The sequence below is a fragment of the Carassius carassius genome, chromosome 1 (assembly GCF_963082965.1).
Source record: "Carassius carassius chromosome 1, fCarCar2.1, whole genome shotgun sequence".
Taxonomy (NCBI): domain Eukaryota; kingdom Metazoa; phylum Chordata; class Actinopteri; order Cypriniformes; family Cyprinidae; genus Carassius; species Carassius carassius.
The window spans coordinates 37,241,129-37,252,869 of NC_081755.1; positions in this window are offsets into that span (position 1 = coordinate 37,241,129).

Here is an 11,741-nt window from a genome sequence, read left to right on the forward strand (position 1 = left end):
ATTGATCCTGCTGAACTGTGTGATATCAGTCACAGACAACTGACTGAACTTAAAAACAACTGGTAATAAATACATAGCCTATATAAAGTACAATATACACTTTAGTTTTATAGTGTATATTTTCTCACATTAATACATAATTATACAAAACTTAAATTATAACTGTCACGAAACGCACACACAAAGAGGGAGATCCAGTAGCAGTGTTTATTGGGTTATCCAGAATCGTAAATCAGGCAAAGGTCGAAAACCTGGTAAGCAGTCCAAAAAACAAGAGACATAAACAAAGTCAAGGAAACATGAAATACAGGGTGACATTAAACAGGACTCCAAGACAATGACAGAAACAACCAGGGTATATATGGGCAGGTGCAAACATTGTAAGTGGGAACAGCTGTGTGAAATGAACAGTGATGAGTTCAGACAAAGGCTGTGCAGTACTTGAAGTGGGGAAGTGAGACCTCTAGTGGACACCCAGGGAAATCCAGACCAGACACTGTGACAATACACCCCCCCCCCCCTCCTTAAAAGGAGCAGCTTCCAGATGCTCATCTGAAAACACAAAAAACAAACCAAAGAGACCAGGAGGGAGGTGGAATGGTGGATGATCAGGGTGAGGGATGGTGGGCCAGGTCCATGGAGGGGAACAGGGACAGGAAGTGAAAAAACAACTAAACAAAACAAGGAGACCAGGAGGAAGGTGGAATGGTGGAGGATCAGGGGGAGGGACGGAGGGCCAGGTCCACAGAGGAGAACAGGGACAGGAAGTGATGGCTTAGCAGGTAGCCAGGGTGGATCAGACAGTTCAAGTGGCCAGGGCGGATCAGAAAGTTCTGGGGCCCAGGGCAGTGCTGACAGAGCAGGAATCCAGGGTGGAGCAGGTGGAACTGAAGCCCACTGGGGCAGCGCAGGAGGAACTGGAGCCCACCACAGCCGAGCAGACGGGACAGAAGCCCACCAGGGCGGAGCAGAGGACCACCACCGAGCAGACGAGACAGAAGCCCACCGGGGCGGAGCAGAGGACCACCACAGCCGAGCAGACGAGACAGAAACCCACAAGGGTGGAGCAGACGACCACCACAGTGGAGTCGATGGCACAGGAGAGCAAGTCTGGTCAGGTAGGTCTGAAACAGAGAACATGAACAGGTTAATGGTGGCCTCCGTGGCCATGATGAGATGGTAGATGGCCTCCGAAGCTTCTGCAGCAGTTGCCGCCACCTCTGGAGGTTCCACCGCCGTAACAGTCTCCTTGACAGCAATAAAACACGCTGAGAGAGCATTGCTGGGTGCAACAGACAGGATGTGATGAGGCTCTGGATGTTCAGCTGAGACGTGACCAGGCTCTGGATGATCTGTTATGATATGAGATATGACGGAGCTCTGGAAGATCTACTGGAAGTTCTGGAAGAACGGTAGTGATCTGACTGGGCTCATAAAGACCAACTGTGACTTGACCCTGTTCACGGAGATCAACGGTGACTTGACTTGACTCATGAGGTTTAACTGTGGTTTTACTTGACTCATGAGTGTTAATGGTGACTTGACTTGACTCTGGAAAGTCACTGGGGACCTGACTCGACTCTCGAAGGTTGACTGTGGCTGCCATCTTGTGCAGTGGCGCTGGGCTGGAGGAACTTTGTAGAAAACAATGAATTTGAGAGGACCTACAATAATGTACAGTATTTGAAAAAAAAAATGTTTTTTGAACATTAAAGCATGTCACATATTCTGTAACACCAAATACACAAAATAAAGATCTTTAAAAAAGCATCATATGACCCCTTTAAAGTGTAGCTTAGACATCTGAATGGGCAGATCAAGTAAGATTGTAATTTTGTAACAATAAATGTTCTTTTTCGTTAAGATGTCTGTGTTTACACATAATCAGAATCTTACACTGCCAAAAAGGAAGATCCTTTGAGGAAGAAAAGTATCTGAATTGTGTTCTTTATGAGATGGTACACTGTTTAAAAAGTTATCCTTTTTACAAAAAAAAGTAGCTTGAATTAAAAAATTTTATTATTAAAAATAATAATTAATAGGAGGTGTCACGTTATTATTTTGAATGAGAATACTCTAAACATGTTAACAACAAAATGTTTTAAACCTTAGATACTCAGGTATTTGTTCAAAACCTGTCGAAATGTTGCCCTGACTTTCCAAATTGAATCATATGAACAATTTTTATGTTGAACAATGTTTTACAAGTTCCCAGCATACATGGTAGCATTTATATTGCAATAATTATATGATCATTTTGTGGTAACTATTTTTAAAATAGTTAATTTATGCTGCTACTTCCACTGTTAGTTCAGAGTTCATATTTTTTTAACTGAGTTAATATTTGTTGATTTAGCTCTGTTTGCAATTTGTCTTGGGTATAAACAGTATCTCTCTGGTTTTTGGGGGTTTGATATATTTACTCATCGCAGTAATATGTTTGCCTCTAGTTTTAAGAGGCAAATAACACCCATATTATGTAGAAGTCTCTGAAGTAGTAGTCTAGCTCCTTGCATTGCTAGAGTTATACCAGCAGAGGGAAGTAGTGCCTTAATAATCAGCACAACATGTTCGCTATAAAGAGACCGAGATTTCAGCCTAATGTGAGCAGATCTGCAGTGGCTTCAAAAATAGGTGGTGCCACAGGTAATATCACTGTCAGTGCAGAAATGACTTAACATCAACATCTGTGTTGTAGATGTTGAAACACTGACTGAATTGTGTTGGGTGTATCTGAAGAACCTTCTTTCACCACCAAGAACCTTTTTAGCTGAAACAGAAAGGTTCTTTGGATGTCAAAGTTTCTTTATGAATTAATTATTAATTATAAATAAATTAGGAAAAAACTTTTCCCTCTCAACTGAAATGGTCACATTTAATTACCAGAATTTAAGTATTTGCTGAAAAAAAGAAATAAAGAAAATGCCTAGCACATAATCAAAACATTAAAAAAATAATAATATGCCACCTATATTGTACTGAAATTGTACTGCTATATATAGGGCCAGACATTTCGGATCCTTCGGATCCAAAAATGCATTAGCTCGTATCTACCAATTACTTTGATAATTTAATCATTTTGATCATTTAATTAAAGTCAATCTTATTAAAGATTGATATATGCAAACAGTGACAAAATCCTGCTACAGTAAACGCAAATATTAAAATGAATTTAATTGTGAGTCCTTTTTTTTATAACGCTCTGGAAAAAATTAAGCCACCCCTGCAAAATGATCACTTTCTCTGGTTTTAATAGTTATGTGTGTGTTCGAGTAAAATTAACATTTTTGTCTCAAATTCCAAATAAAGATAATGTAATTTAAAGCATTTATTCATAGAATGAGTCTACATGGTCTAAATGAGTCTACTCCACCAAACTACTCTTATAAGCATGAGCCCCGTCAGACTGGTCGTGGAGGAGGTGTTGCAACAATATATAGTGATATTCTCAATGTTACCCAGAAAACAGGATACAGGTTTAACTCTTTTGAAATACTTCTGCTAAATGTTACACTGTCAGACATGCAAAAGAAATCTAATGTATCTCTTGCTCTGGCTACTGTGTATAGACCACCAGGGCCGTATACAGAATTCCTAAAAGAATTTGCAGATTTCCTCTCAGACCTTCTAGTTACAGTTGATAAGGCGCTAATCATGGGAGATTTTAATATTCACGTTGATAATGCAAATGATACATTAGGACTTGCGTTTACTGACCTAATAAACTCCTTTGGAGTCAAGCAAAATGTCACCGGGCCCACTCATCGTTTTAATCATCGTTTACACTAGATCTAATTATATCGCATGGAATCGATCTTACTGCTATAGATATTGTACCCCAATGTGATGATATTACAGACCATTTCCTTGTATCGTGCATGCTGCGTATAACTGATATTAACTATATGTCTCAGCGTTACCGTCTGGGCAGAACTATTGTTCCAGCCACCAAAGACAGATTCGCAAATAACCTGCCTGATCTATCTCAACTGCTATTTGTACCCAAAAATACACATGAATTAGACGAAATTACTGACAACATGGGCACTATTTTCTCTAATACATTAGAAGCTGTTGCCCCCATCAAATTGAAAAAGGTTAGAGAAAAACGTACTGTGCCATGGTATAACAGTAATACTCACTCTCTCAAGAAAGTAACTCGTAGTCTTGAACGCAAATGGAGAAAAACTAACTTGGAAGTTTTTAAAATTGCATGGAAAAACAGTATGTCCAGCTATAGACAGGCTCTAAAAACTGCTAGGGCAGAGCATATACACAAACTCATTGAAAATAACCAAAACAATCCAAGGTTTTTATTTAGCACAGTGGCTAAATTAACAAATTACCAGACGCCACCTGATTCAAATATTCCACCAACGTTAAATAGTAATGACTTTATGAATTTCTTCACTGATAAAATAGATAACATTAGAAATACAATAGCGAATGTAGATTCTACAGCGTCTAACACTTCAGTTTCATCCATCGCACCCAAAGATAAACTGCAGTGCTTTACAAATATAGGACAGGCAGAGCTAAATAAACTTATCACTGTATCTAAACCAACAACATGTTTATTAGATCCTGTACCCACTAAATTACTAAAAGAGCTGTTACCTGTAGCCAAAGAACCGCTTATCAATATCATTAACTCGTCGTTATCTTTAGGTCACGTCCCAAAACCATTCAAGCTGGCGGTTATCAAGCCTCTTATTAAGAAACCAAAACTAGATCCTAGTGTACTGGCAAATTATAGGCCTATTTCAAATCTTCCATTTATGTCTAAAATTTTAGAAAAAGTTGTGTCTGCTCAATTGAGCACCTTCCTGCATAAAAATGATCTGTATGAAGAATTTCAGTCAGGTTTTAGGCCCCACCATAGCACAGAAACTGCACTTGTTAAAATTACAAATGACCTGCTTCTTGCGTCAGATCAAGGCTGCATCTCATTTCTAGTCTTACTTGATCTTAGTGCTGCGTTCGACACCATAGATCATGACATACTCATAGATCGATTACAAAACTATACAGGTATTCAAGGGCAGGCTCTAAGATGGTTTAGATCCTACCTGTCCGATCGCTACCATTTTGTTTACTTAAATGGGGTGTCATCTCATTTATCATCAGTAAAATATGGAGTGCCACAAGGATCCGTCCTAGGTCCCCTTCTATTTTCAATATACATGTTGCCCCTTGGTAATATTATTAGAAAATACGGAATAAGCTTCCACTGTTATGCTGATGATACTCAGCTATATATTTCAACGAGACCAGATGAAACTTCCCAATTATCTAAGCTAACAGAGTGTGTTAAAAATGTAAAAGATTGGATGACAAATAATTTTCTCCAATTAAATTCGGATAAGACAGAGATATTAATTATTGGACCAAAAAACACCACACAGAATCTTGTAGATTACAATCTGCAACTAGACGGATGTACTGTTACTTCCTCTACAGTCAGAAATCTGGGTGTTATATTAGACAGCAATTTGTCTTTTGAAAATCATATTTCCAATGTTACAAAAACTGCATTCTTCCATCTTAGAAACATTGCCAAGCTACGAAACATGTTATCTGTTTCTGATGCAGAAAAGCTAGTTCATGCATTCATGACCTCTAGACTGGACTATTGTAATGCACTTCTAGGTGGTTGTCCTGCTTCGTCAATAAACAAGCTACAGGTAGTCCAAAATGCAGCAGCTAGAGTCCTTACCAGGTCAAGAAAATATGATCATATTACCCCAATTTTACAGTCTCTGCACTGGCTACCTATTAAGTTCCGTATCTGTTACAAATTATCATTACTTACCTATAAGGCCCTAAATGGTTTAGCTCCTGCGTACCTAACTAGCCTTCTACCACGCTACAACCCAACACGCACCCTAAGGTCACAAAACGCTGGACTTTTGGTAGTTCCTAGGATAGCAAAGTCCACTAAAGGAGGTAGAGCTTTTTCACATTTGGCTCCCAAACTCTGGAATAGCCTTCCTGATAATGTTCGGGGTTCAGACACACTCTCTCTGTTTAAATCTAGATTAAAAACGCATCTCTTTCGCCAAGCATTCGAATAATGTATCTCTTAAATTGTGAGTGTAGTTGCATCTGCATTTTTATTCTTTAGCTTGGGTTAAACTAATTTTACTTTGTTGGATCAGCAGCTATGCTAATGATGTCTCTATTTTGTTTCTATGTTTTGCCACGGGATTTACATCCCGTGGTAACTAGGATTTACACAAGCTCCAGTCTAGATCCAGAACACCTGAGAAGAGATGATGCTGACCCTCAGAGGACCCCAGATGATGCTAACCTTGAATCAACAAACAGAACTAACAAATATTGCTACATGTGTGACTGCATCATATAATTACTATTAATTAATAATATTGATAGTTCATCATCTAGCTGACTACGTCTTGTATTATTATTATTATTTTTATTTTTCTAAAATCCTGTCAAACGTGCACAAACTACTAGCTACTACTAAATATTGTAGAAACATAATTTTCTGTAAAGTTGCTTTGTAACGATTTGTATTGTAAAAAGCGCTATACAAATAAACTTGAATTGAATTGAATAGAAAAGATGCAGTGTTTTCAGACTGCAAATAATGCAAAGAAAACAAGTTCATATTGATTCAATATTTGGTGGAATAACCCTGCTTTTCAATCACAGCTTTCATGTGTCTTGGCATGCTCTCCACCAGTCTTTCAGATTATGTCACTCAATGCAGGCACAAAAATTCAAGCAGCTCAGTTTTGTTTGATGGTTTGTGACCATCTTGATCACATTCCAGGGGTTTTCAATGGGGCTCAGGTCTGGAGATCTTGATGTGGTGGTCCTCCATCCGCACCTTGACTGATCTAGCTGTGTGGGAAGAAAGCTATTTTTCTTTCAGGACAGCCTTGTAAGTGGCTTGATTCCAGACATGTGCCCAATTCCAGCCTTGCTTAAGCACACCAGATCATTACCAGTCCTTTCACCAAATTTCACAGTGAGTGTGAGACACTGTGGCTTGTAGGCCTCACAAGGTCTCTGTCCAAATCATCAGAGAAGGTCCAATCCTTATGGTCTTTAGCAAACCTCAACCTGGTTCTTCTTTGCTTCTCATAGATGAAGGAATTCTAGCTTTGCCCTGCCCTTAGGAGCCTGTTTCGAACTCTCCTAGTAGTCACTAGTAGTCACCAGTCACTAGCAAATTGAAAAGTCACACAGCAACTGACCACTGGATTTAAAAAAAATCTAGCATCAAATCAACATTACATTAATACTGATGAACATACTCATTTTTATTTGAATGATCCCTCAGTGTGTTATTAAATCATATATTATTATATGCTTTGGAAGGTTTTTGTCTTTCAAACACATTCAAATGCAAAAAAATTACATTGTATTTACATGTACACTCTTAAAAATAAAGGTGCTTCACGATGCCATGGAAGAACCTTTTTTGTTTAAATAGTTCCACAAAGAACCTTAAAAATCTAAAGAGCCTTTCTGTTTGTGACAAAAGAAGGTTCTTCATGTTATAAAAAGGTAAGAAAGAGATGGTTCTTTAAAGAACATTTGACTGGATGACTCTTTGTGGAACCAAAAATCGCTGTGAAGAACCTTTTAAGCACTTTTATATTTAAGAGTGTAATGCAAGGATTCCCAAACATTTTTCAGCTGAACCTCTTTCACCTACGATATTTAAGTAACCTTGAGATTTAAACATTTTATTTGAATAACTGTCACATTTACTTGTACACAGTTTTCTGATGTTGTCTAATGGTCACATGACATGCAGGTAAGCAAATTAAGTATTAAATTTTTTTAAATGATTTAGTTTAATTTTGAATCTTATAATTTAATTGAAACCATGATAATGTAATTATAATTAATTATAATGCATTTCATTTTGTCAATAACAATGAATGGAATGTATTTTCTTTTTCTTTGCATTTTTATATCAATATGGTACAAGATTATCCTGTTTGAATCAATGGAATAAATAAGTTAAGTCAAAAGTAATCTTAAAGTAGTCAAAAATAATCTGATTATATTACCTAAAGTAAAGGATTAAGTTAATAACAAAAAATTTTGCCATGCAATTTGGAATCAGTAATGGACAACACTTTGTAAGTAATGTACTGTACCCAGCTCTGTTTGCTCAGGTGCTGTGGTATTTTCAGGGTAAAACACAACTGCTGCCCATCCTTGAATCCATAACTTTAACCCAGTATCATGCCACGCAGTCATCGCATGTTCAGCGTGGGTGAATCAAGCATGAAAAGCATAACTTTCTATTGTTACACCTCACCCATTTCTATCATCTAACTTTCGAGTAACAAGCCAATAGGTGACATGTACACTGTACCATTTACTGTATTAAAACTTATTTCACATAGAAGCATCGGTAACACTTTATAATATCTTTCAATAATCATTAACAAACATAATTTAATGCTTAATGGGTCATTAGTTAATATATATTCAGTATATAATATATATTCAATCTATAAATGTGAAATGTTTGCTAATAAACTTTTTAAACATTACATTTAAAATGCTTGCAAATGTCATTAAAGTTCTAATTCATATGATCATGCACATCTTGAAAATCTACAAATGGTTTTAACACATATTACACAATGATTAAAAGATTGTGTTAATGCACAACACTTGCTGCTATTGAGGTGTGATGGGGTAAGGTCAGGGACAGGTTTGGTGTATGGGTTTAAGGGGTTAACTTGATTACTGTAAGGGAACACTGATTCAATCTGTTTATATTGCATTGTTTTGATACATAATAAATTAAGTATTCATAAACATTTACAAATGATGAATAGTCTCAACTTTAGATTGGGTACTGCAAAAACATGAATATATTTTTAATAAATTATTTGTAAAGATATAAAAAAACATTCGGGACACTTTTTGCCATCAAAATGAATGCTCATAAAGGTACTAATGATTAGTAAAGATTTATAATCATTTACAACTGAGGAATAGTTTTCACTTTAGATTGGGTACTGCACAAACTCGAACATATATATATAATAAATGATTTAAGATGTGCAAAATAGTAGTATAGAACAAACCTTTACAGACTGTGATTTTGAGTTAATGGATATATTAACATGAATCATTTGTAAAAGTGCTGAAAATGACTAATTAAGCTATATTTTCATAACATTTGTAAATGTAAAAATAAGCATTAGCTAATATGTGAACTGAATTTTAATGGCATTCGTAAAAACCCAAAAGTGCATTAACAAATAAACGTGTAATCATAGTAGAATGTCTGTTCAAATCATTTTTTTTTTTTTTTAAATGCATTGAAAGTTTAATGAAATTTGTAAACATTAACTAATGATCCATTAAGCATTAATCTTTGTTAATGATTTATTGATGAAAGTTATTATACCGTGCTACCCTGAATAAAGTTTTCAGTGAATTTTCAGGGTCTCAGTGAACATCTCAAAGTGCAGACATTTCTTCGGGCAGTTTGATTTAGACTTAGATTTAGACTTAGATTTAGATTTAGATTTAGAAGGATAAAACAATAAGCTCAGTGTAAGGAGCATGGCCAAAAAAGCTTGATTGATATTCCTTAATATTCTTTAGTGACATAAAAACAATTACATTAAAAAAAATAATAATGTTATCTAATTGTTTATTTATTTAATAGATTAAATATGTATCATAATAACATTTTAAATAAATAATTGTCTGTTGGCCTGAATTCAAAAATGAAAGACATGCAAAACGAAGACATGTTCAAGTCAAAGACAGGGTAAGTTAATGTGTTGAGTTCTTCTAAAAACGTCATTTCTTTTTTTCTTTTTTTGTGATCAACTTTTTTTATTTGCTTTTTATTCGTAGCAAAACAACATCCATTCAAACAAACCAATCAGGGAAGGAGGAGCAACAGACACATCAATAATTTTACAATCTGAAAAAAAAACTTTTATGTTCATTCCTCTATATAGTCCAGAATCCTGGAAGGAAAACAGCGCCATGGATTGATGGTACTAGGCCGAGCCCTGTTCATTCGTGCTGCTGTACCTTCACAAGTCAATATTTTAAGGAGGCTGTGGATCCAGAATGTTTTTGCACATATGTGTGGAGTAAACCAGTTTTGTATTTTTGTCTTCTTTGCAGCTGTAAAACCAGCAAACAACATTCTCTTCTCTAACAATGTCATTTCTTTAGAAAATTTGTAACGTGTTCATCTAGCATGCCTGAAAGTTTTTTTAGTTCCAGAACCATGACATTTGATAATCCTCAAGTTATGAAACCAAAACAAACATGAGAAACAAATCAAGACGTGTGTCTTCATATTTTTGTGTCAGGTGCAGTTCCACAGGAACAAAGACGAGGGCTTCAGAATGTATCGTGCTTTAAGTCACTTGTGCTTAAACGTGCATAAGGGACAACAGCTAAAGAATTCCATTTTGTCATGTAGACAAAAGTAAATGTTTTGTTTTAAAATACAATTATGGAGTGATATGTAATAAATATGGCTGTTTAAGAGTCTTAATTCAGCCTTAAACTGATGTCTGGTGAAAATACACAGATTTGCTGGTGTTTGTATTCACTGTGTTAAAATGAATTGCCATTTAGCATTGTCCATGTATACACTGCTTCCTGATGTATTCCTAAAGTACTCAGTTTGCTGGAGTGAATGTGGATGGGTTAGGAAGCTCTTTGAGGGATCAAAGCACAGATTACCTTAAAAAATATGTGCAAAAAAAGTGACATAAGGTCATATGGGGTCCATTTTTCTAAATTGGGATTTATTAATCATCTGGAAGCTGAATAAATAAGCTTTCCATTGATGCATGGTTTATTAAGATCTGATCATATTTGGCCGAGATATAACTATTTGCAAATCTGGAATCTGAGGGTGCAAAAAAAATCAAAATATTAAGAAAATCGCCTTTAAAGTTGTCCAATGGAACATGATCTTTAATTAATATCCTAATGATTTTTGGCATAAAAGAAAAAATTGATCATACAATATATTTTTGGCTATTGCTACAAATATAGCCTAGCCTAGCTACTTAAGACTGGTTTTGTGTTCCAGGGTCAAAATTAATATATACTCTTCATGTAGTCAGTTTTATTAAGAATTATCCTTGAACCTTGTTGTTATTTTCAAAAAAAAAAAAAAAAAAAACACTGGTTGAGAAATGCTATTAAAAGTGTAATAAATAGTAAATGCTTAAAACACAGTGACTGAACCAAAACCTAGGAAACTAAAGAAACCTTCCCTAGAGTGAGAACTTGAAACTTACTAAAACATACCTGAAAGTAAAAAAACTAGAAAGCTAAAGCCTTCCCTAGAGTAAGAACTTGAAACTCACTAAAAAAATGACTGAAAGTATAAACCAACACTTAGAAAACTAAAGAGGCCTTTCCTAAAGTAAGAAATAAAATATTATGTTGTGAGTTTAAAAGAAGATGAATATGCACAATATATGAATAATATAATACAATTCAGTTAAAGTTTATTTATAGCTGAAATTGTATTCGTGCAGATATCATTGTTACATAACAGACTTTTTCGATGGCATGAAAGAGTCATTTCATTGTTATTTGTCTTTTTCAACATTGCACTTTTGTACACATAACGTACAAAGATCAAACTTTACAGTCTTTTTAAAAACAGTTTAAAATAACACTGGAAAAAAGAGAAAAGAACACACCTTGTCATCTTCTATTATGATAGTGCATAGATTAGTGCTTGAAAACCT